This window comes from Toxorhynchites rutilus, chromosome 1 (genome assembly GCF_029784135.1).
Source record: "Toxorhynchites rutilus septentrionalis strain SRP chromosome 1, ASM2978413v1, whole genome shotgun sequence".
Lineage (NCBI taxonomy): Eukaryota > Metazoa > Arthropoda > Insecta > Diptera > Culicidae > Toxorhynchites > Toxorhynchites rutilus.
Window position 1 is genome coordinate 126,435,184 of NC_073744.1, and position 26,406 is coordinate 126,461,589.

General features: G+C 38.1%; 1 protein-coding gene across 1 annotated transcript in view; it reads left to right on the forward strand.

Moving 5' to 3' along the window:
- The first annotated feature begins 9,632 nt into the window (after window positions 1-9,632).
- Window positions 9,633-26,406, forward strand: part of LOC129761892 (dopamine receptor 2) — a 427,954-nt gene continuing 411,180 nt past the window's right edge. Inside the window, exon 1 of the mRNA XM_055759725.1 lies at window positions 9,633-9,764. The gene's annotated coding sequence lies outside the window, so the exon portion shown is untranslated. The remainder of the gene's footprint in view (window positions 9,765-26,406) is intronic.

A 26,406-nucleotide genomic window follows, 5' to 3' on the forward strand; every position in this document is an offset into this window, starting at 1 on the left:
ACTACAGGGTTTTCCATTTCGGGCTTCCGAAAGTATACAGCCCTGCGCTGACAACCGTTTGACATAGCTGTCAACCAAAGCGTCATATCGTTAGTTGAATGTCTGCCATTTTACAATATGGATCGTTTTAGCATCGCACAACGTGTTAATTTTGTTAAATTATACTATAAAAATGATGAAAAACCGGCAAATGTTTTTCGAGCATTACGGACGGATTTTGGTCGTCATGGACACAATCGCTAATGTAGTGCGTAAATTCGAACAAACTAGATCCGTAGCGGATATTGTGAAACCTGTGCATCATCGTAATGTGCGTTCGGCCGAAAATATTGCTGCTGTTGCTGCCAGTGTGGAGGATGACCCGAATGTTTCGATTCCACGGCGTGCTCAGCAATTGGGCTTGTCAAACACATCATTGTGACGAATTTTGCATTTGGACTTGCACCTACATCCATATAAAGTCCAACTGGTACAAAAATTAGAGCGTCGTGACCATGGAATGCGTCGGGCATACGTCGATTGGGTGAACGAACAACAGCAACAAAATGCTGAATTTTCGCATCAAATTTTCTTCAGCGATGAGGTACATTTCGAGCTATGTGAACACCCGAAATTTCCATAAAGGGTGTGTCACATCAAATTGCATCACGGAAAAAACGCTGTAGAAATTTAATTTTTAGGAATTATATCTTCAGCTTTCGCTTATAATCAGATAAGAGTGTATAGATCACGTTGGCCATGCTTCACTGTCAAGTTTTCGTAAATTTGGAAAAATGTCGTCGAACGAAAAAGAGCGTCGTGAATTAATCCTGCGCACTCATTTCGAGAATCCGGAGTTGTCACATCGGGACATCGGTAAGATGCTGGGAATCGTCCAATCCACGGTCAGCAGAGTACTAAAACGATACTAACCATCCTAACCATCGACCGGAAGGTGAAGAACGGCAAAAATGGATGCTCCGTCAGTGAAAAAGATCACAAGCGCGTAGTTAAGCAGTTTAGACGTGATCCGAGAAGTTCGGTCCGGGATGTCGCCAATAAGCTGAATTTGTCAAGTTCATTCGTCCAGCGGACCAAGCAGCGGGAGGGCCTGCGTACATACAAGGTTCAGAAGGCTCCTAACCGCGACGAAAGGCAAAACATGGTGGGGAAGACGCGAGCCCGGAAGCTGTACACCGAAATGCTGACGAAGCCGCATTGCCTGGTAATGGACGACGAAACCTGCGTCAAAGCGGACTTCCGTCAACTGCCGGGCCTGTTGTTCTTCTCCGCAGAGGACAAATTCAGCGTTCCGGAGGAGATTCGCAAGCAGAAACTATCCAAGTTTGCCAAAAAGTACATGGTGTGGCAAGCGATCTGCTCTTGCGGAAAGCGGAGCGCCCCCTTCGTGATGACCGGCACGGCAAACGGGCAGGTTTACCTTAAGGAGTGCCTACAGAAGCGCTTACTACCACTATTGAAGCAGCACGAGGGCCCGACCATCTTCTGGCCGGATCTCGCTTCGTGCCACTATTCAAAGGACGTGTTGGAGTGGTACGAAGCCAACGGGGTCACCTTCGTGCCAAAGGAAATGAACCCGCCCAACGCGCCGGAGCTTCGCCCAATAGAGAAATATTGGGCGATTATGAAGCAGGCCCTCCGGAAGAACCCAAAAGTTGTCAAATCGGAGGCGGACTTCAAGAGAAAATGGATTTCTGTTCAAAAAAAAAACTACAACCTGACGTTGTACAGAACCTTATGAACGGGGTAAAGAGGAAGGTGCGAGCATACGGGCTTGGGCTCGAAGTATGAATAAAAAGAAAATGCCAAAAGTTGCTTAATAGTTTTTATTTTACTGTCTAAAATTTTCAAAAGGATCGGTCTACTGGGCGAATTTCTACAGCGTTTTTTCCGTGATGCAATTTGATGTGACACACCCTTTATATGGGGCTCAGAAAATCCACACGTGATTGTTGAGAGGCCATTGCATCCGCCAAAAGTCACTGTTTGGTGCGCATTATGGTCTGGTGGAGTCATCGGGCCGTATTTCTTTGAAAATGAGACGGCGAGACGGTAACTGTGAATGGTGAGCGCTATGGCCGCATGTTAACCGATTTTTTTTTTGCCCCAAATTGAAGATATGGACACGGATGACATGTGGTTTCAGTAGGACGGCGCCACGTGCCACACAACACGACCGAACATGGCCATATTGCGAACGAAATTTGAGGGACGCATAATTTCGCGTTTTGGTGATGCCAATTGGCCGTCCAGATAATGCGATTTGAACCCGCTAGACTTTTTTTTGTGGGGTTATGCGAAAGACCGTGTCTATGCCAACTATCCGCAAACTCTTGAACATTTGAAAGACAACATTCGTGAAGTTATGACCGAGATACCGCCCCATATGTGCCGAAAAGTCATCTAAAATTACCTGTTCCGGATCAAGGTGTGCGAGGAAGCCCTAGGTGGACATTAGAATGATGTTGTATTTCACACATAATGGCATAAACCAAACTTAATTTTGAAATAAAGGTTCATCGAAATTCGAATTCTAAGTGTGTTTTATTTCAATTTACTTTCGGAATTTAAAGTTGGAAAACCCTGTACATAATACCGCACAACATTTTAATATTTTGAACAGCGTGATGATATCGAATTTTTTATATCACTGAGCTGTTTAAGTTTTGGAGAAAATCAAACAATGAAACATGTTTGATTTTCTCCAAAACTTAAGCAGCTCAGCAAACAAATCAAAGAATTGAGTACAAACTGCTACTATTAATAAACTATTCATAAACTTTTATATCAATGTTTAAACATAGCATAGAAAATGGATTCTTTTTTTTTTTTTTTAATCTGTATTTTAGTGACTTTCAACACATTTGGCTGGTTCGTCACTTTGCTTCCATTTTTGGAAGAATGTCGGGAGTGAGAATTGAACTCGTGACCTTTAGCGTGAGAGGTATGGATGTTACCACTACGCCAGATCGCATCCGCGGAAAATGGATTCGAACCTAAAATGGAATTTGCTTTTCCGATGTTTATTCAAAAAAATCGAGAAGTGCACACGTGGTCAACAGTGGGGAGGGGTAAAGGAAATGTCCACGCTTGTCCACGGAGGGGGAGGGGGGTATCTAAAATCCGGTTCCCGGAATAAATCGCCACAGAAAACGACTGCAACAGAAACCACCGCTTATAAAATGTGTAGTAGGCTATAAATATTGTGGCGCGGTATTGTATTTCAAAACAAGAATTAACCGGGCAAACGTATCGCCCCAGGCAAACGTAACGCCCCGGGCAGACGTATACCGTCCGACGCTCGCTAGAGCTCGGTCGGACATTGCTAAAGGATCGTATCCTATGTTTCAAACTAACCGGGCAATCAGTGGATCCCAGGTTTGCGTGCGAGACACCGCCGCTTCCGACGGCGGGTCGGCGGTGGACTCGGATTGCGTCATCTTGGCGGCATGGGCCGCCTCGATTCCTTATCCTCGCCAAATGGGGACTTCGTCCCCATTACATTGTCCTCAGAATAAATTTCGAAAAACGAGAACAAGAGAATAAATTTATAATAGAAATGTGAGGCACATGATGTTTTTCCCGCGCCAAATATTTCTAGCCTACTACACTTTTTCTAAGCGGTTGTTTCTGTTGCAGTTGTTTACTGTGGCGATTTATTCCGGTCACCCTAAAATCCTGCTTTTTCTGTCCAAGTGGTATGTGGACAGCCCTTTAATTGTTATCTGGATAATAGAATTGAAAATATTCATAAATTTCGAACAGATCATTAAAGTGATACCTCATAAAGACCGCCATCTACGAGAAAAAACACTGCTAGCCCCTCGGATGAGCGATTCGGCGACACACGAAAACAACAGTGAAAATCGATGGAATGTTTCGGTTCTTGCCCGTTGGTGGATAACATCGCACCACTACTAGACTGCTGGGAGACAGCGAGGCACTACAATTACGGTTAGTTCCCAGAGGAACTTTTCTCCGTTCGCCGTCGAATGGAAAACCTTGTCCTTCGCGTCGCATTGTTTGCAAACTTGGCAGTGATGCTGCGAACGGCGGAAGTCAGAGGAAAGTGATGCGGAAGGATTATGTGGAGCCGGGCTATGTGGCCTATGTCTGTAGAGAAATTCAAGAACGTTTTTTTCTCTAGCGGTGTGTGTTTACGGAAAACAAAGACTGACGAAATTAGTTGGCTCTCTAACGATAATGAGTTAGTTAATTTGGCATCAGACTGTTTACTTTGCTTTTGTGCCAGATATTTAATGGCAATAATTCCTTTTTTTCTCTCTGTTATTTTTTCTCCTGAAAAACAACAAAGCGTTCAAATAATGTTAAAGGAGTTTTATTTGTTAGTCGTGGAAACGAATTGTGAAATGTTGATTGACGGCAGTGATAGTTATTCAATGATATAATAGTATAACATTTTTTCTAAACGAATTTTTATGTCTACTAACCTTTTCACGAATGTGTTTCTGTGAACAATAGGTAACGGTACTCGCTAGAAACAAAGTATTATTAGTGTGGAAAGATAAGAGGATCTCTTTCAAGGAAAATCAATTTCGACCGCAAAGGGTCAAATTAAATTCTCCTGATACAAAGCTGTCGTGTGCACCCGTGGCCGAGTGGTTAGCGTCTCACATTATCATGCCGGGTGTTCGGGTTCGATTCCCATTCTGGCCGGGGGATTTTTCGTCGAAGAAATTTCCTTCGACTTGCACTGTGGTCACGCGTATTCAAGAGCTTGCCCCTCGGAATACATTCGAGGAGTTGGCAGCATCATCTCAGATAGTAGTGAAACCTTGTGAGTGTAAAGACATGGTTCATTTAAGCAACTTCGCATACTTGAAATATTCGAAAAACAATTAGACTACTCTTTGAAAAAAGCCAATTTTTTTTCTTAATTTTTTACAAAAATTTATAACTTAAAAACTATGATACCTACAAAATTCTTATCAAAGGATGAAATCTAGGAAATTGTTTAAAAAAAAAATCACAAAAAAATACCAAAAAAATGTTGGAAATTTCGCTATCAAAAAAGGTGTTTTAAAAATTAAAATTCATTTTTCTCAAAAATTAAATTCCCAAAAATATTAAGCTGTCAAAAAAGTCCTGCGGTATTTTTTTTTAATTTCCATTTGTTCATAAAATTAGTTACAATCATTTGTTTTAAGTCAAATATGCGCCGTTTTGTTCGATGACTTGTTCCCAACGAGATGCCAACTTCATAATACCCCTGTTATAGAAGTTCGCTTCCTTATTGGCAAAAAACACGGATAGCCAATTTTCACAGGCCTCTTTTGTGGCTAACTTCTGACTACCTAGCTCGTTCGCTATGGACAAAAACAGGTGGTAGTCACTTGGTGCAAGGTCCGGACTATACGGCGGATGCAAAAGAACCTCCCATCCGAGCTCCCGGAGCTTCTGGCGCGTCACCAAAGAAGTGTGTGGCCTGGCGTTGTCCTGATGGAAGACAATGCGGCCTCTGTTTATCAAAGATGGCCTCTTCTTCATGAGTGCTACCTTCAAGCGGTCCAGTTGTTGGCAGTACAGGTCCGAATTGAGCGTTTGGCCATAGGGAAGCAGCTCATAATAGATTATTCCTTGACAATCCCACCAAACACACAGCAGAACCTTCCTGACCGTTAATGAGGGCTTGGCCACCGTCTGAGCCACTTCAGCGGGCTTCGACCACGACCGTTTACGCTTCACGTTGTCGTATGCCGGTCTTTCTCGGCTTATTCAGCGATTTTGTCGCAATTTTCGACGACAGGCCTTCCGGAGCGTGGCGCATCTTCGACGACCTCTACACCAGAACGAAAACGTTGAAACCATCGTTGTGCGGTGGAAATGGAAACCGTATCGGGTCCATAAACTGCACAAATTTTATTGGCAGCTTGAGATGCATTTTTGCCTTTGTCATAGTAGTACTGTAAAATATGTCGGATTTTCCCTTTATTTTGCTCCATATTTGCGACACTATAACTCACGAACGACTTAACCAAACAAAACACTGTCGAGGACTATTATTATAGCGCGCAAAAATACCTTTCCAACAAGCTATAGTATGACTCGATACAATGAATACAACTAGAACTACGCGCTTACAACGACACCTCGCGGAAATACCGCAGGACTTTTTTGACAGCCTAATATATATATATATATATATGAATAGCCCTTAAAATTTTCAATAAGTTGTCCATACATCGAAAGATGGGCACTTTTACAGGGAAAAATTTTTTCGAACAACAGCTTTTTCATGTTTTCTTTGAAAAAAAAATACAACTAACCCTAATTTTGTTTAAAGTCAAGACAGCGATATAGTGTATTCGACAAAATTTAAGATCTTCTTAAAATATAAACTTTTGTCGAAGACATCAACTTTCTATCTTTTATAGTTTTTGGAATATAAGTCATTTTTGTATGAAGACTCCTGAAAAAAAATAACGTTTTGCTCGTAACATTTTTGTGTGTAAATTCTCACGTTTGACACGTTCTTGATATGTTTCTAAATAAAGAAAAGTTAGCAGAGCATTTAAATGCGATAATTTATACAAAAAAAAAAATGTTACGAATTTAACAGCATTTTTGCAAAGAAAAACATGAAAAAGTTGTTGTTCGAAAAAAATTTTCCATGTAAATGTGCCCATCGTCCGATGTATGGAAAACTTCTTGGAAATTTTAAGGGCTATTTATATCATTTTCTTTCAGAATTTTGAAAGTATATGTTTTCAAGAAAAATGAATTTTCATTTTCAAAATATTTTTTTTTTCAATGAAATTTTTTTCCAAAAAATCTTTTGATAATTTTCAATGAAAACCAAAATAATTTCCTACATTCCATTCTGTGACTAAAATTTTTTTAGGTCTTATATTTTTGTTGTAGGTTTTTTTGAATTTTGAGTTTTTTCAAGTTTTTTTTCGAAAAATCTTAATTTAAAAACTATAACATCTACAAAAAAATGGTCAGAGAATGAAATGTAGGAAATTAATATTTTATAATAATTTGAAAATTAAAATTCATTTTTCTCGAAAAAATTTGTTTTTACAATTCTGAAAAAATTGATATAAATAGCACTTAGAATTTCCAACAAGTTTTCCAAACATCGGACGATGGGCACATTTACATGGAAATTTTTTTCGCACAACAGCTTTTTTCATTTTTTTCTTTGAAAGAATACTATTAATGTTTAATTCGTAACATTTTTATGTATAAATTTTCGCAATTTACATGCTCTGCATGCTATTAGCTCATTCATTTATTAGCGTTGCCGACGTTAAAATTTGAGTTTTTTAAAATCCGAAAAATCACCTGAAATCGGGGTTTTCAAATATTTTTTTTTGATACCAAATGTCTTAAAATTGCATGACACATAGAGATTTACAGTTATCTCAAAAAAAAAATGGTCAAAAATCGACTTTTCAGACGGAAAAACGACCAAGCGCAAAAAAAAAAAATTTTAATAAAAAAATCTCGACGATTTATGCAATTTTAAGACATTTGGCACCAACATTTTTTTTCGAAAACCCCGATTTTCGGTGATCTTTTGTTTTTAAAAAGAAGTCAAATTCTTATGTCTGTTACACTAATTAATGAAGTTCGAATGAGCTAATATTTTTCAAAGGGTATATTATCGTGCAAATCAACCTTTCCTTGCAAGCTCCGAATGAAAATTCGAGATAACTATTTCTATTGGTACCCAAAACCATACTTTTCGTTTCGTACTCAGAAAAAAACTAAGTCTCAAAATGCCGATTTTTGACAAAAAATATATTATTCGAGATGACACTAGATCTTTCATGCAACTTTAAGACATTTGGCACCGAAATGTTTTTTTCAAAAACCCCGATCCCCACCTCTAGCATCCACCAAACGATTATCACCTTTTTCTCGCATTGGAAATTTTGCAGAGTGATAAGAAATTGGGATCAAGGTTTTCGCTAATAAGAACCAAGACCTCTATGATAGAGGCATTATGAAGCTATCCTTAGAATGGCAACCAATTTTCCAACAAAACGGTGCATATTTGACCCAAATCGGACAATCCAAAGCATATGAAAAATAGTTTTGAAAATCACCCAAAATTAAATAGATAGAAAATCAATGAGTCGTTTCTTTTGAATTCTAGAAAATAATAGGGTTAATCATGAGATTCTTGGGGTTTACCAGTTGTTCACAAAAAAAAATAACAAATTTTAAAGCAAAATTAAACAGCGAAACAACTTTTATTGATCAATCTTATGAGTGATCACTAGAATCCACAGAAAAATGTACCACCGAGAAAAAAAAATCATTAAAAAAATTAAAATAAAACTATGAAAAGACAGCAACAAAGAATAAATACAATAGTTTTGAGTGCTCTCATTTACATCCACAAAAGAATTGTTTGTTTCAGGCGACACATTCAAGGGTTTTCAACGACCACAATTTCCAGATTGAAAAAAAATGGCCACACTTGCCATCGCCTTCGGCTTTCGGTTCACCTAGGAATGAACAGTAAGTTGGGGAGTTGTTTGGATTCATTCCGTGCGCAGGGGAAAATGGACGGAGCTTTCGGTTTGTTTGGTAGCTTGAGTCACGGTCACGGCTAATGGTTCACTTCGGGTCCCTGTCGATTCGTTCGGCATCCTAGAATCCTAGCCGCACTTGCATGCTGTTGGGAAACACTTTTTGGCGGCAGTTCTCACGGCGGTGGGGTTGCGATAACACGCGTTTTCCGGCGTGATTTGAAACCATCCACACAGCATCACTGGATGCTGCCATCCAGGAAGTTCAAGTTCATTGGAGTTTGCCTGTTGTTTGCTGTCCCCGTGGAAGTTGTATATATACGTGTGTACATACTTTGGTTCAAGCGGTCAATGATTGCTGCAGTGTGAAAGAAGCTGTTGAGTGTTGGCCGCCGTCGCGCACCTCCCGGACTGATTCCTTTATCGTCCGAAGGCTGGCGAGGAGCTTTGGCCATCAAAGTGAATGTGGTGATTTGTTTTGCTTTTTATGTGCTCGTTGCCACCATTGTTTGGGCACCCATTGGGAGAGTCGAAATAGGAAAATAAATAAAAACCAGCGAGGAAAGGTCGATGGTGACAGACGGGAAATAACCGTTTTCAATACCTATTCGTGTAACGATTTGTGCTAATCCTCCCATTGGAGCTCAATACTGAATAGGAGTGAAGTGTGTGCTTGTGTATGCAGCAGTTCAGATAGATGACCCAAAAAAGGATTTCAGTTCGAATGTGTGGACCAACGGTTGGCAGCTTTCGGAAGAGTTCGTCGTTTCTATTGTTTCGCTGATGCTGTGTATTTCCCTGTGGAGTCTTTGGCCGAAAACTGCACCATGAATAAAGCGGATTGCAGCACTCGAGGATTCGTGCAGATGTAACAGATTGTGTCCGATTTGGTGCAGATGCCACATTCCCGGAGTATCTATTTCATACAAATGGATAAGCGTTACTTTCAGTGAAACATTCCGTTTTTGTGCGCTCTGCTTTTGGCAGCGAGTTTTCTCGGAATTCTGCCCAAGATACATAGTGTTGGCTCTCGACGAAATGAAATGAATTGATGTGAAAATATGCTGTGAAATACTCCGGAAATCCAAGCGTTGTGTATAAAATGTGCTTGTGATTGATAATACTTAGATAATTCAAATGATAATAATAAGAAAGTCTTTATGTAGTGAAAATAGAGTTGAAATATAATACTTGTTGCTCTTGTGTAAGATTTGGGTGAAACATTAAGTCCGACAATCGAGGATTACCCGGCAAATGCAGGTTTGTACAATCAATCAAATTGTGTTTTTCTCTATTTATTCTTGTTGCTCAGAAGATATGGTTCCTATTTGTTGCGAATTATAGCAGATTAGATGATTGATTTGATAATCTTTCGGGAGCTCAGTATTTTTTAGCTTTTCTCATCACGATGTTGATCCAGACACGCTGTAGAACGATATAATTAATCGTTACAATCTTGTTTTTATTCGAAAATGCGAATAGATCACATAGATGATTTAAATTTTTAATTTTATTTTAAATATTGAAGCATGAAACTTTGTTCGCTTTCGTATTCTAATCGGATTTATTCCATTGGAAGCCTGAACGATGATCTTTCTGGCAGTATTTAAATTCGGAGACACGAGTTTATCCTTTATATTCAACATGAGAATAGCTATTCTGGGAACATTCAACAATGCTTGAATGTTGTTTTCAAAATAGACAAGTTTCATGAAGAATTATGTTCGCTTCGGCTGGAAAAATCGTTTCTTTGATAATTCGACATGTTTTCTTTATAAATAGTTGCTAGAGGCACGAAGATCTTGTAACGTCATCTGTTGGGAAACGACAAAAACTTATATCAAGACGATCAATGAATTTGACCGTTTTTTACATGTGTGATGTTTCATGCAGCTATTGTAGTATTATTTTATAATGGAAAAATAAATGTTCATAAGAACCTTTCCTCCTCCCCGGAAAGAGCTGGGATTCTGAATCTAAACGAGGTCGTAAAAGTCTTACGAAGTCTTTTGAGCTGTCCGTATTCTTTGCTCGCATTTGAGGGGCTTAGAATGAAAGGGGTATAAGTGATTTGATCGATTTCTCCACATCGATTCTCTCTCTTTTGGTCATAACTTAGCTGCAAATACATTCCCAGCAGTATTTAACAATGTGGAAGATAGGTCAGAACCTCATCTATCGGATACTATAGCAAACTTAAATTGGAACGTTTTTGCAGTTGAGTTATTAACTAAAGAAAAAGTTGATGAAGAGAAATCGAGCAAGTCACTTACACCCCTTGCATTCTAAGCCCCTCATTTGTTCTATATGTTTTAGGATATGTAGATGTCCTTGGAACATTTTTTTTAATAAGAAATATCGCGTGTTACGAAATAAACACACTTCTTCACACACAATTATTCTTAGGGAAAATAAAGAGTGTGTAGTTTGTGGAAAAAGTCTTAAGGAGTAAATCTGTTTACTGTAATTTTACGACAAACTTTTCTCTAAAATATCAGATTTAGATAATAAAAAAAGGTCCAACAATAATTGAAATAGTTGAAATAGAAGTTTCACACTGCGAACCTGATCACGAACATCACTTCCACATACGCTTTTGCTTCACTTACACTTCACTTAATCTTTTTGTGTCTATCATCATTGTCACGGATAGTTGTGTGTAAACATGAACTCCGTGAAATGAAAGTGTTCATTCTCTTTCATGAAAGAAAAGACATTAGCTTATGAGCGTTTGAACGTTATGCAGCTAAAATTAATACAGTGTAAGATATAATATTCAATTTAATTAACCGTTCGAGTACGGGGAAAATATTGCATATGCCGAAAATGCGGATGAGTTTGGGTATATTTGGAAAAATACTAATAAAAAGTAGAAGAAAAGTGGTTAATAGTGGTTAGTAATGACCGGTTTGCGATCATATCTCGATGATCCGGGATCTCGATGCGAACCATTCGGGCTCATCCCATGGTTCATTTGTTTAGCGCGTTACGCAGGTTCAAAGATAAGGATGATTATTTGGTTGCTCGTCGATAATGTAGTTGTTGAATTTATGGGAATGTATTTTGTTTCTCTTTCTATGAATTACTCTAGAGATAAAGCTTGACTATCATGTATACTAATCGACATCTGGCATATTCTTGTTCTTAGCTCAGTCTTACTCGTTTGAACAGTGAGATGCATTTAATATAGGTCAAGGCTAGAATTATTTAGTAAGAACCATTTCTAAGATTTTGTGAATGATAATACTTTCTATAACTTATAACAAATCCGAATTTCATCATCTCAAGATCTTTATAATATGAGCTACTCCCATATGAGGTTCTCAATTTTACGGAACATGTGGTTTGATTTAATTATCGAAACAGAAACTGGTTAGTGGCGTTGGTCAGAAACATAATCTTCATGTAAAACATCCGATTGATTTAAGGAATTTGCCAAAAGCAGAAATTGATGCAGATTTTCTTTAGACGGATATCAAAGTTATGAAAAAAGAACTATAGCAGAATTTTAAAACAGTATCTTGTGAATACTTTGCAATGATGGATCCATCTTTTATTTGTTTGAAACTTATTATCACTTTTTTAATGTAATAACAAAAATTTATGAAAAATCATTCGAAGTATGTCTTCAAAACAATATTGTTGAAAACATATAATACATAAAAAGAAAAAAAAACAATGACATTATTCGTTATAACCACCAATTGCGAATGTTTGAATTACAAAAATCAGCTCTACAATGTTGAAAAAATTTCACATTTATTATTTAATGCTCAAAATATCAACATATCAATACTATACATAATCAATCATAATGACCGTTCTACCTAATGAGAAATGTCGAATTATTGTTTCTCTCACACTATTATAGCGTATTTGGACTAGTGGCCTCAATTTTCATTATTTTTTAATTATTTTAAATCGCTTTTTTCGCAAATCGTAGGCCACACACACAAACCAACGAGAGTAAAACTGATTTTTTTTATCAGGTATTCAACTAAAATAGCAATTCCACCCCAAATCAGCCGGTACTTATGATGCAAACTATCCGATATCACAATTTTCATTATCAAAAGATCAATTTAAATTAAGACTTATTTTTCAGAAGGGGGTATGCACAATTATTGATATTTCTCTTAAAAGCACGTAACTTTGAATTTGGATGTCTGATTAAAACCAAGAAGTTGTTGATTTTTTTATTGTCAAAAATGTGGCGACCAAAATTTTAGCTAAAATAAAAAATCTAACTCCCTTATTTTTTTATATAGTGGTAAATATAGTTCGACAATGTTGTAGCTGCAAAGTATTTTTCTATTTTCCATACAACCGATTTAACTGTATGAGGAAAGTTTTTAGAGCTTACTAAGACAAACAATTTTGCTATGCATAAATTGTCAATGTATTAATCCAAAAATGAAAAAAAAAATTAACACAGTTTTGAAAATTTCACATTATATACAGTCAAATATATTCTTTAAAATGCCGCCAATAAACATTCTTTATGTTTGGCCCAGAAAGAACGACAAACACATAGAGCAGATGTATTTTTGGGGAATAACTATGAGTAGTATTGAGATATTGACACGTTCTACATCGAAAAATGTTTAAAAAAGTCTTCCTAAGACAGATTGCATGTAGAAATTTAAATATAAAAGTTAGAGAAAAAACCGTTTTTTTAGTGACCCTAATGTAATTTAGAACAAGAGTGCTAAATCGTTTTTCTAGAGCAGGGGTGGCCAAACTTTTGGTCATTGCGGGCGCCTCATAGGTCAAATATCAGGTTGTGGTCCACCAAAGTTGACCATTTTAACAAATTATTAGAAAATGAATTTAGAACGAAACATTAAAGCAAAGTATAAACTAGGAACAACTTTAAACATAGTTTATACTAAAAACATATATAAAAAAAATTAAAATAATTATCGGTTACTAGATTTATCAATCATGAACATCATAAAACTTTTTTTTTTAAGTCTTATTATTAAATATCAGAGAATGTTTTGAAGGACTTTAAAAAAAAAACATCTACTTGGGTGTATTATATTTTCCATTTACCTCGAGTTATAATAACTATCATTAGAGGAAATAATTTGGCGTTGTTGGTACGATTGAAGATTAAATTTTAAAAAATGAAGAAAAAACACTCCTTTTTCATCGAGATAATGTACTTCGCTACCAGTTTCATCATGCGTCTAGGAAAACAATCAATAGCTGTTATTGAACTAGTTAGTTGAATAATGGTCCATTAATAGCATTGAGTGCTTAATAAGAAGGTATGCTGAGCTATATTTTTATAAGATTTTATTGATATTTATTTTTTATTGATATTTACTTGTACAATATGCCAGAGAAACATTTTGAAAACGTTTCCTCAACTGCACTTCTGACTTCAAAGAAAGGGGGTAGCAGGGGGTCTTCGTAGCCTAATTGGTTGCGTGTTCGCCACTAAGCGAACGTTCATGAGCTCATAACTCAGGGCCTCTCAACTGACAATTGTGTGTTATTCTCGCTGCTATGTCAACGAAACAATCATCATGTGACGGTCCCTTACCGCTCACATTACGGTCTGCTGCATCGGTAGTTGGTCCTATTAATAACACAACAATGGCAGCCTCATATCAACAGTCCCGCTGTGAACATTCGAACAATAGGAATATTCTTACGCCGAAAAAGGCGACATGTGTATCGATAGAATAGGAATACTCTGACGCCTTAATGGCTACTGTGTAATAGATAAAAAAAACTTAGAGGCCAATAAACTGCAAAGTTTAAAGCCTCTGAAAAACTAAGAAGAAAGAAAGAAGATAAAAAACAAAGGTTTATCGATGGATAGGAATACTCTTAAGCACAAAAATGGCTACAGTGTAATATACAAAAGTTAACTTAAAATAAAAATGTACACGAATTAATTTGGCTCTGTTATGGCTGAATTGCTAATGAGCCTAATTAAAAAAAACAGATGGGATAGAAAAAAAACTGCGAAGCAGCTTTTGTACAACACATGATAGACTATTGAAATGAGCATTTACTGCAAGCGTTTTTAAGCTTATATTCGACTGCTTGGTATTACATATTTAAGTGGTCTAACGGTGCAAATGATTCGATGGACGATCATCGATGTAAAGATCATGAGTTTGAATCTCGGGCATTTTATTGATGTTTTCCAACAGCTCATCAAAAGTTGAACAAGTTTTATCTAGTAGCTGTAAAAGACTCTAACAAGCGTCTGTCAAAGTGCTGAAAAGCTGATTCTCTCTGTTCTAGAAAATTGGTAAAGAAACTAATGCAGTGAAACAAAGATAATTTTCTTTAATTGTTCAGTCTAAGTAGAGCTAAACGAATCAATATATGATCGAATAAACGATTCCACAAATCCTTGATGAGGAATTGCTAGTTGGGTATATCTCGAATTTGCGTTCAGTCCGTCATGGGTAAATTTTCTTATAAATCTTCTGCAGGACTTATTTCAAAAATACATTCTAATAAATATGCGCGATCACTAACATACGAATATGTTGAATTGTAAAGAAGCTCGCTATAATAATCAATTTAAGAATATTTTAAATTCTCATTCATCACGGCTGTTATATTCATGACTACATTTCTTGATGACAATACTTTATGCAATTGTTTCATATTACTTATCAAATTTTCTAAATAAATTTTTTTGTCTGTATTATAGTGATTTTCAACACTTCTGGCTGGTTCGTCACTTTTACTTCCATTTTTGGAAGAATGTCGGGAGTGAGAATTGAACTCGTGACCTTGAGCGTGAAAGGTACGGATGTTACCACTACGCCAGATCGTCTCCTCGAAATAAAATTAATGAAGCTTCATTAATTCTTTAATTAGTTCGAACCTCTCAGTCAGCAGTCAGTTCAGTTGTTTAGTTGCAAAATTTTCTGATTTTCTAAGAACAATAATACCAACATGATAGGGACTCTCCTCAATCAACATTTAACATATTTTTTATTGCGATTCTTTCCGACTTTTTTATTTGAATTGTCTTCTTTCGTTGTTTGTATTTAAGGTGAAGGTGGAAGGAAGTCATTGTAGTAGTAACGGTAAAACCACGTGTGAAAATGGGGTAATAGTGTTTGTGAGAGAAGAGCACACGTAAATAGTTCAATTCAATTAGCAGACTGTGTGGCGCGTGTTTGCATATGAAGTAAACTTCTTATTATACGCGAGCGTAACATGAGCAAATTGGGACTCTTTTGGTTTTAACAAGTTCTTCCGCACAGTAACTCCCCAATATTGTCTTTCGTTGATCGAATTGTTTTCACATATTCACGTTGGAGAACCTTAAGGGTGGGTTTAGACTAGTGATATATTCATGTGAAGAAATATGATGAGATTTATAGAAATCGCATCAACCGTTTACACTAGCGTGAACTTCTATAATGAATGTATTCATATTTTCGGTGAATTTATTCACCTGAAGTAGAACTGCATCCAACTTTAGTGATTTCTCACCAGTGAGAAATTCACAAGCGTTTACATATACTGAATTTATTCAAGTTATATATACCTCGAATAAGTATATCATATTTATTCTCACCCGTTTACACCTATTTTCACGCGAATAAATCCATCTATAGCTATAGATCTCCCTAATGTAAACCCGCCATAACCCTTCTCTTCGTTGGCCGAGGCATTTTGATTGAATGTAATACTTATCCGTTTATTATTTTTGAAAGCATAGGCAGCCGTGGCAGTGTTCCGAGCTCTGCAATACATTTTTTTTAAACAATGTTAAAGTTGCTAAAACTTACATTATAGACCCATTAAACGTAAATATTATAATTGTATTGATACCATCACAATTTTATTTTATTGGTTTTCATGACATGAAACGCTATCACTCAGGAATAACATTTTATTGAGTGGTTTTCATAGCTGTTTCGATAATGTTGTTTGGCATTAGTGTCGAAAAAAATAACGATGCTTTCACCAATACAAAACAAAACCATTGTGGAAAATTTGAAAATGAAAAATTTACTTTCAGAGCACCAGCTCGAGTTTTCCAACGTTTTGTGTTATACATTGCGACGGCAAATGAAAATATAATACTTTGTGAGCAATCGATTAGAGTTTGGTTGACATTACTTGATGGGAAGTGTGCGAAAACGATCATTTTATTCACACTGTTTCGCAAAATTGAATTTCGGGCGAGAGATGAGGGAGGCAGATGGAAGAAATGAGCGCCTTTGTGGCAGCCATTTGTGGCTTCCTTCCACTGTCACCTTAATCCGTTATAAGGCCGTCGCAACTATGTTACCAACCACAAAAAAAATGTTTTTCGCGGCACTTGGAATATTATTTCATTATTTTGCTTAACCAAAGACTTTTAAGCGTATCTGGCGATATTCAAATTTTTTTCGGCTGCTTTAAATGTACCATATTAATTTGGAAGTCATTTTTATGTGAACAAACCGCGATTTTAGATTTTAGATTCTGTTTAAATTCGTTGAAAATGCAATAAGTTGATAAGTATTTTTAATGTGAGCGTATTATGATCTACTGTGTAAAATCATGTAGTTGTTTTCAATAAAATAAATGGTGTATTTGATGAAAAATTCAAAATTTTGTAAGTCTTTGTAAGTCTACAGTGATAGACATTCGTTTAGCCACACTTGAAAAAAACTTGAAACACTTACAAAACAACTAGGAATGTTCTTTTTATCGGAATATATTTTCTGTAGTGATAGTATATTTAAGTCACTTTTATTGATAGGACGTGCGTCACAATCACACACACACAAGGCAGTATCGGTGGATATAAACATTCAAAAAGTTTAAACCCCCTTAAAGCCAAAAATAAGAAGAAGAATAAGAAGAAACATTCAAACGTCGTTTTTTCCCGAGACATACGTTTAGCCGCAGGGCATAAAAATCGAGATTTCCCATAATCACCAAGCCTTTATCTGTGTTTTTTTGAAAAAATACTTGGGAATGTTCAATTTACAAGATAAATATTAGATGTGCAACGTAAGAAGTTGGTTAGATTAGTGATTTACGTAGAATTTAAAGGATTGGCGAAAGGTATTCTATTGACGGAAGAGGGGCGGAAAATAATAAAGATATTCAGTGAACAAAAGTTTTCTAATCGCTCGATCGTAACAAAAGTTGGTCTATCTGAGAAAGTGGTACGGAATTTCTTGAAATAGTGCCAGAAATATGGGATATAACGACCAACAAATGGGAACACCAAAGTTACTTTGCGTCTTAAAGGTCGAATAAGACATGAAGCAACCAGGAACCGATGTCCTGTCAAACATTAAGGCAGAATCGGTTGTTCCAGTAACGAAGAGGCATATTGCGTGCATCATGAATGAGTCACCAAACATCATGTGGAAGAAACCTCAAGGGAAGCCGAAACTGACCGCCACCCATAAGCAGAACCATCTCATTTTCGCCCAGCAATACATGGAATAGAAACTAGAATGGAGAAATGTTGTATTTTCCGACGAAAAAAGTTCAATTTGGATGGTCCGGACTGTTATAGTTGCTACTGGTACAATTTAAGTCAACAGCATGTCGTGAGATCGAAGCGAAACTTTGGGGGCGGAAGTTTGACAGTGTGGGGAGCCGTTTCCTATCACAGCAAGCTTCTCATTTGTTTCATTTTCACTCCGAAAAGTATCTTCAATTACTGGAGGACGTTTTGATTGGCCATATTGAGAATAACGCTACCGAGGATGTCGTTTTTTCAGCAGGATTATGCATAGATCCACGTTTCCAAGCAATCGAAGGCATGGTGTGCCGAGAAGGACATTCCGCTTCTTGAATGACCTGCTGGCAGTCGATTGCAATCCCTTAGAGAACCTATGGAGAATCTTGGCCGAGATGGTCTATGCAAACGGATGACAATTTGAAAACATTTCCAGCCTCAAGGCAGTAATTCAGGAATGTTGGGCTATAATCAATATGTCAATACTTTAAAAGCTGTCTGACTCGATGCCAAATCGAGTTTTCAAAGTGATCCGAAATGGAGGTGGACATACCGCACAAATTTTCTTTTATTGATATTTTAGGATGCGGCTGAACAAATGCCCACCCTGATATTTGATATTACTTAGAAAACAAAAAGTGAATTTATACTTTTTTTTAGAATTAATTCGATTAAAATAAACAATAGTCGTCTTTTATGAACAAAACTGTAAAAAGAATTGACTTATTTTTAAACATATTGAGGAAAAATAGGGTGCGGCTAAATGAATGTCTACCACTGTATAAAAAATATTTCGTTTCGCTTCCCTAGAAATATTGTTTTAATTTTTGCATTACCAAAGGCGCAATTAGGTGATCTTTCAAGGCAGCGTCAAAAAGTTTTTAGAGTTAACGAGCAGTGGAAACTATATTTATCGTTACATGTCTCATTTTCATTTGAGGGATAGAATGAATCCTTTCTGGAACATCTTCAGCTGATTTCACAGAACCACGGCTCTTTCTACATCACTACAATTTTCTACTGAAGAGTTATTTCGAGAATTTCGATGCATTTCTCAATAATATCCGAAGTGTTAAAGGAGCGGATTGAATAATATAATTCACGTCGTCTACGTCGAAAATGAAGTGGTGTCCTATAGACAAAACCCCCTATAGTTTCATGTTTCAAAAATGGCGTACAGTATGTATTTTTTATGTGTAACGTATTACCTTTTCAACAAACTTCGTTAAAGATTACACTTCAAACAGACACAAAGTTTTCAAGTAATGATTTCTTTCCGAATAATGCTCACTAAATTTGTACACTGTACACTGAGAGAAATAATTAGTAAATACGACGAATTTTTTGGTACATGTTACCAATTTTCTAGTCATTTTCTACCCTACTAATCATTAGTACATGCTACGAAAGAAAAATGGTAGGCACAAATGTCAAACGAACTACGATTTGTTGGTCCAACATATGTACAATATCAGTAAAAATGTTGCTTCTTATTTGTGAGAGATAATCATCAGGGATAATGACAATATTTTTTTTTTTTATCCAAAATATATATTTTTATTAAGGCTCATATGGCGTCAGCCTAACGGGGCCGGGAGTTCAATATTTCGACAATGTTTGCTTACAACTATGTTAGTAATATGTAACCGATTACTCGCGGTTGGCTCGAGGTTAGTATTACAAGTGTTCTCATAATTGGTATGTTGCAGTCTTCGATGCTCAATGATGACAATATTTGTCCACTCGGTGTGCGAGAAGTCAAACTTCATTGTTCTCATTTCAGTTTGGTAGATTTTATGATTGGAATGGGAGCCCACATTTGTCCAATGACAATATTTGTGATAATTAATTTTCAATTTAAAAGTTATATTTGATTTCATGTAACTCTACATATTCAGAATACATTATAATTATAACGTATAACTTATCCTATATACAATACAATTCTACAATAATTATTGTCAATAATAATAACATAATACATAATAACGTCAATAAATCTCGTTACAATTATTATAAGCAGTGTACAAGGGGAGATTTATAAACGCAGCCTCAACCACATCAATTTCATACGCTTTTCCATAGTCTGGAGTACTTGAACAAGTTCCCGTTTCTCTTCCTTCCTGCATGGCTCTGGTTTCGTCCGTATTTTGTATTCCCATGTCTCTATGAAGAAGAAAAATACATATATTTGAATGATATAAAATATGCAATATAAAATGTAAGTTTACCTGAGATTTTTTTGGATAGTACAGTTGTCCTGCCGTTCGCTCCGTCCATTTAGTCTGAAGTTGGAGAGAAATATCAAATGATCAGTGACAAATATTAGGTCATTATTATTAAAACATCTGTTTGTTTCTCCCCGGAAATTCTCAACCAAGGAGATGCTTACATGCAATGAAACATAATAAGAATAAAACGCTTACCCCCGAATCGTTTCGTTTCCCAAAGAGAAATGGCGATTGCAAAGAGCGCACATCACAGATGTTAGGTATGACGAAAAAACAAGATTACTAATGATATGAAGTAAAATATACGAATCTCTGGTAGGGACGTTCAATGAATCTGACATTGCTTTTACTGAATTTTGGTAATATTTACAAAAAAATTGTATATTTTACCAATGTTTTGGCTACTAAAGATTTGGTAGCTGCTTTTACTAAACTATTTCTCCAGTGTACTCACGCGACTCGAGAAAAGACATAACAATTATCGTTCTTACGTCTGGATACGGTTCAAAATTTACCTTTATGTCAACCGATTCCGAGCGTGAATTGTTCAAGTTGGAAAAAAACGATAAGTGTTGCGTGTTGTCTCGCGTCGCGTCCTTGTGAGTATCTGTGAGTGGTTCTTACGTTTGCACAAAATTCGAAAATAAAATTGGAATATGGCCTCATAAGAATCATCCTCACTGAAATTGGAAAAAAGGGAAAAAGTTCCGAAATAACCTTTGTTGATCGATTCTATTAGAAATTAATTTATGAAGTTTTGAAGTAACATTTGGATTGTCATACAACAAACCTAAAGATGCGGGAGGTTCTGATTATTGGCTGTTCACAATATACAAGGGATAGACAAAATGGTTGGATTAGGCAAATCTTCCGGATTTCCAGCGAGTGTGTTAAAATCTGAATTTTATTTTTGCAATGCAATATTCATTGTTTGATAAATGATTGAAATAAGAAGTACGGTGAAAAGGATTTGTAATTTAATTCAATGTTTTACCACATGCTTTATATGTATATTTCAAATGTTTAAAAACTCCTAATGCTCAAAAATGTTGAAATAAATATCAATTCAATTTGACACTCAGTGAACTTAATGTGTTTCCCTCGACGACGTTTCTTGTATACTAAACTCATAGCTCCCCATTCTTTTCCTCAGACCAAATCCTTATCCTGCATTCCACACGACAACGGAAACATACGGCCGAGTCGGGAAAACACAAGCTTTCCCGGAGCGCATTTCAGCCGTAGCAACAGCCGCTCTATCTTTACGAGCCTCCATCCACGAGAGCGAAGGTGCACATGGCACGGTTCTTATATTAAAACCAATTTTTTACAACCTACAACCTTCCTCTACCCTCCTGCTTCCTTCCAATCCAGGATACCACCAACAGTAGCAGTCTACATTCCGCTAAAAATTGTAATAAGCCTTCCCAACTTTATGCGGCGGCGTTTCATCTTCCTCTCCTCTGGTGGCGTAATCTTTATTATATCACTTTACATTGAAACCCAGTGTTTTTCCCACATTCCGGTGTTCATGTTGTGATTGTATCTCTTCAACTTCAGCGATTCAAAGCGTGTTCTGCCTTGGTGCTGTTGCTGCTGCCACTGCGTGATATTTACCAGTCTTTTCTCGCCCACAGATCCACCCACCCATCACCTCCCAAAGGGGAGAAGCATTCATTCCATTAGACGGCGCTTTCGGTGCGATACTTTGTATGTTGACTTCCTGCTGGATGAGCTATGCTGTGTGTGATGTTATTTTTTCCCACCCCCACCATGATGCTACAAACTCGCATACCACAGCATCTCGCATCTCTCTGTAGGATCGCGTCATAGAACGGACAACTAGGGCAGTACTTTACTCACAGAAACAGATACTGTTTCTCTTGCTGACGCGTTGCCACTACTGATGCCACCAACAAACAGGAACACACATTTTTTGCATTCTTATTAACAGCTACGAGTTTCCCTTTTTTCACTTCCTGGCGAGATATCATGGAGGAAGAGCGTCATTCGGCGGAAAATGTTGCACCAGCAGGGATTTGGCAGCATCTGCTGGGGTTAGGAATAGTTTTGTATTGATTTTCAGTAGAGACCAAACTGATAAACCAAAACCTTGAGATAGTTTTGCGTCTGTCGCACAGATTCAATCATTGGTTGAGGGTATCAATCAAACCGTTGATACAACACAATGCTACGAAGTTCTTTGAATGGCAAATGTTGAACAGCCGAAGGTTTGACACAACGTGCGAACGGAATTCCAATGTCAAGTGCCCGACCTGTCATGAGGAAGCAGCAAATGGTTGAGTCCAATATCCGAAGCCCCAACAACACTGAACGACATCGCGTGGCGCCGTTGGCTTTATTGGGTTGGGGGTTTTCAATTTGCATCTGTTCTGTGGAGACGGATCGTAAAAAAAGGCGCATTCGGGTGGGTCAAACTATTTTCATTCGGAGCAGATATAGAAAATTCGATACAGCCACACTCAATGTTCATTCCGGTAGAAAGAGAAAAAAAAATCACTTCGTTTCAATCAGAAAAGCTTTTCGTCTAATTGGAGAGGCTGCTTGCTGCTGACATTCGAACTGTGTTCTGGCAAACGAAGAGCTCGCCATTAGAGGCAGCTGATGGCACGGCAAGATTGCGTGATTAGGGCACGAAATTAAACTTGAGATTAAGATGGTGCCAGATCCGGAAAAAAGCGAGACGTCGTTCATTAGATCCAGTGTTTCACCGTGATAATAATCTGAATAGCTGTTGTCATCAACATTGCTGATCTTATTTGTCGAATAACATTGACTAGCGATAACGTTTGGAAACGGTACTTAAAACATCGTCTGGTCATCGATTTGAGAGGAGGTCACAGAGTTAAGGGAGTATTCTAGTCTAGAAATTTCCTTCAAATTTCTGTAGTTTAGGCATTTAAGAATATATCCTAAAAATGACTTATCGAAAATCCTATTATTTACCGAGTTAGAGCCATTTTAGTGATGCGATATCTAACCTAGTACGGTCATAACAAAGAACTTCAAACGCGTTTTTCTCGAAACTAGGTTTTCCAAACTGGCGTACACGATATCTCAAGTTCTACTGAACCGATTCATGACGAATTAATATGGGCACAATCTGCAGGCACTTCTCTATCGCATGAACCTCTAAAACATGATATTTTTTGAATTTTACTATTTTAAAAAAATCGGGAAACGTAAGAGAAAAACGTTTTGAACCGCATTTTGTTTTTCAAACAGCCACCATTTAGTCAAAAAAGATGTTTTCGACCTGTCCGAGGTTCATGCGATAGCGGCATATTTACTGATCCAGAATCTGATTTTTTTTTGTTCCAGATACAAGAAGGTCTGTCATTCAGCTCGCGCAGTCCGAAGACATCGGTCGCAAATTTGTTCGCGTCTATCATATAGTGGAGATTATACCGTATACAGTTCGTGGCTGGTGAATTTGTTTCGCCCTAACGGGGTTCTCTTTATTGCGCGAGTGAGAGGAGCAGCAATCACAACCAGTGTGAGAAAGAAGTCCTCCACCGCGGGCGCGGTGCGTGTGCCGTATCACCGCTGTGTGTGCTTTATCATCGTCATCGATTCCATCATCGTGTTGTGGTGCGATTTACCGTTGCAGCTGTACCGAGCGATTGCCACGCGGTTCGATTGGGACACCGTTTCATTTAATTCGCATTGATGTGCGATTTAGGTATAATTTATATATTAGGATTAGGAAGATAGAAGAATTCAAAATTATATTATTTTATATCTGCCGTAATGGCAGAAGGTCAAGTTGAAATGGAGATTGAAACTACTGTTCCCTCCTCACTAGCTACAACGGGGGCTGGGAAGTCGCTCAAACGCGTTCACCCCTCAGAAGATGTCTCTTCAGAGAAAGAGTTAATTAACCTCAACAAGCCCCCCTCAAGAAAATTGGCAAACTTTTCCTCTTCGCCCCCTCAATCTCCCGCTTCCGCTTCCGCTCAACTCCCAAACTTGCCTCCCAGTCCTTCTGATCCCGCTCCCGCTCAACAATCGACCTCGTCCTCCCCCTCAGTTGTTTCCTCTCCTCGTGTCAAGGTCTATCCAGACGATGCACCTGGAGCTGGTCCATGGGTTGTTTTTTTCCGGCCCAAACCTAAAGGGAAGTCTATTAATGTCATTCAGGTTTCGAAAGATCTGGCAAGATATTATTCCTCCGTGGTCGAAATCTCTAAGGTTAGGCCGAACAAACTGCGTGTTGTCGTGAGTGATCGGAAACACGCAAATGCAATTGTGATCGACGAGAGGTTCACCCTAGAGTATCGTGTCTACGTGCCCTCCCATGACGTAGAAATCTCGGGGGTGGTAACTGAAACGGGTCTGACGTGCCAATTGATAAAAGAAGGAGTTGGTAAATTCAAAAGACTCCCTATGGTGGGCGTTAAAATTTTGGACAGTCGCCAACTAGGTAAAGTATCCCAAGAAGAGGGTAAAACGAAATTCACGCCGTCAGACTCGTTTCGAGTAACTTTTGCTGGTTCGGCCCTCCCTGACTACGTCATGGTGGACAAATTGAGACTGCCTGTGCGACTCTTCGTGCCAAAGCCCATGACTTGCAACAAATGCAAGTCAGTTGGTCACACTTCAGATTATTGTGCCAACAAGTAGCGCTGTGCAACTTGCGGAGAGCAACATGTGGGGGAATCCTGCAGTGCGACTGAGCATAAGTGTCCATATTGCGGGGGATCCCCACACGTGCTCTCAGCTTGTGAAACTTACAAGAGTCGCTGGGAGAAACAGAAGCGCTCTTTGAAGGAACGCTCGGAACGCACTTTTGCGGATATTTTAAAGGGCGCTTCTCCACTGGCCCAACAACAACAACCAATCAACACACAAAATGTCTTCGCCACGTTGCCCGTTGACGAAATAGAAGCGGACACAGCTAACGGGGGCACACCGTTCATTTTCCAAGGGAATCCCCGGCGCAAAAATGTGACCACTACCAAAGTTCAAGGACAAGACCCTCCGGTTATACCCCCTGTTAGCATGCCTAAAAAATCGAGTGCAGCGGACAAGCAAAATCAGGTTCCTCCTGGTTTCCGTGGGAATAATTCACCTTCGAATGGCCCAGCACTCGAGGGGACATCAAAAACCCCAACTGTCCCTGTTTTTCCGTCCAGTTCAACTTCCCAATCGGGATTTATAAAGTTGTCTGACCTTTTGGACCAAATCTTCAAGTGTTTTAATGTTTCCGACTCCATCAGAACCATTGTCATTTCAATGCTTCCAGTATTAAAGACAATTTTGCAACAATTGATGCAAACATGGCCCCTCCTTGCAATGATTATCTCTCTTGATGTCTAATTTAAATAGAGAGGTCGGAGATATCACTGTTTTACAGTGGAATTGTCGTAGTCTTATCCCTAAATTGGATACTTTCAAATTTCTAATTCATAAATTCAATTGTGATGTTTTTGCTCTGTCCGAAACCTGGCTCTCTTCTCAAAATGATCTCTCTTTCCACGATTTTAATATAATACGCTTGGACCGTGATGACAGATACGGAGGGGTGCTATTGGGTATCAATAAGTGCCACCCATTTTTTAGAATTGAACTTCCACCTATTGGAGGGATCGAAGCTGTTGCTTGTCATGCAAACATCAGAGGCAAAGACCTCTGTATTGTCAGCTAGTATTGGCCTCCGAGAGCTGCGGTTAGCAAGCAACTTGTTGACATGTGCTCACTCCTTCCTGAGCCACGATTGATCTTGGGAGACTTCAACTCTCACGGAACTGCCTGGGGGAACAGTACGACGACAATCGTTCATCGTTGATATATGACCTTTGTAACAACTTCAATATGACCGTTTTGAACACTGGGGAAACAACACGTGTGCCTAAACCTCCTGCTAACCCAAGTGCTCTTGACCTCTCGCTTTGCTCGAATTCACTATCGTTAGATTGCAAGTGGAATGTAATCCAGGACCCCAACGGTAGTGACCACTTGCCAATCAAAATTTCCATCACCATTGGGTCGAATTCTTCTGAATCTATAAACATGGCATATGACCTCACAAGACACATTGACTGGAAAAAATATGCGGACGCGATTGCTGTAGCCATCAATTCCAGAGATGGTTTACCTCCATTGGAGGAGTATAACTTCCTTTCTCGTTTGATATATGACAGCGCGGTTCGCGCTCAAACGAAACCCATCCCAGGCTCCACTATTCGTCGAAGGC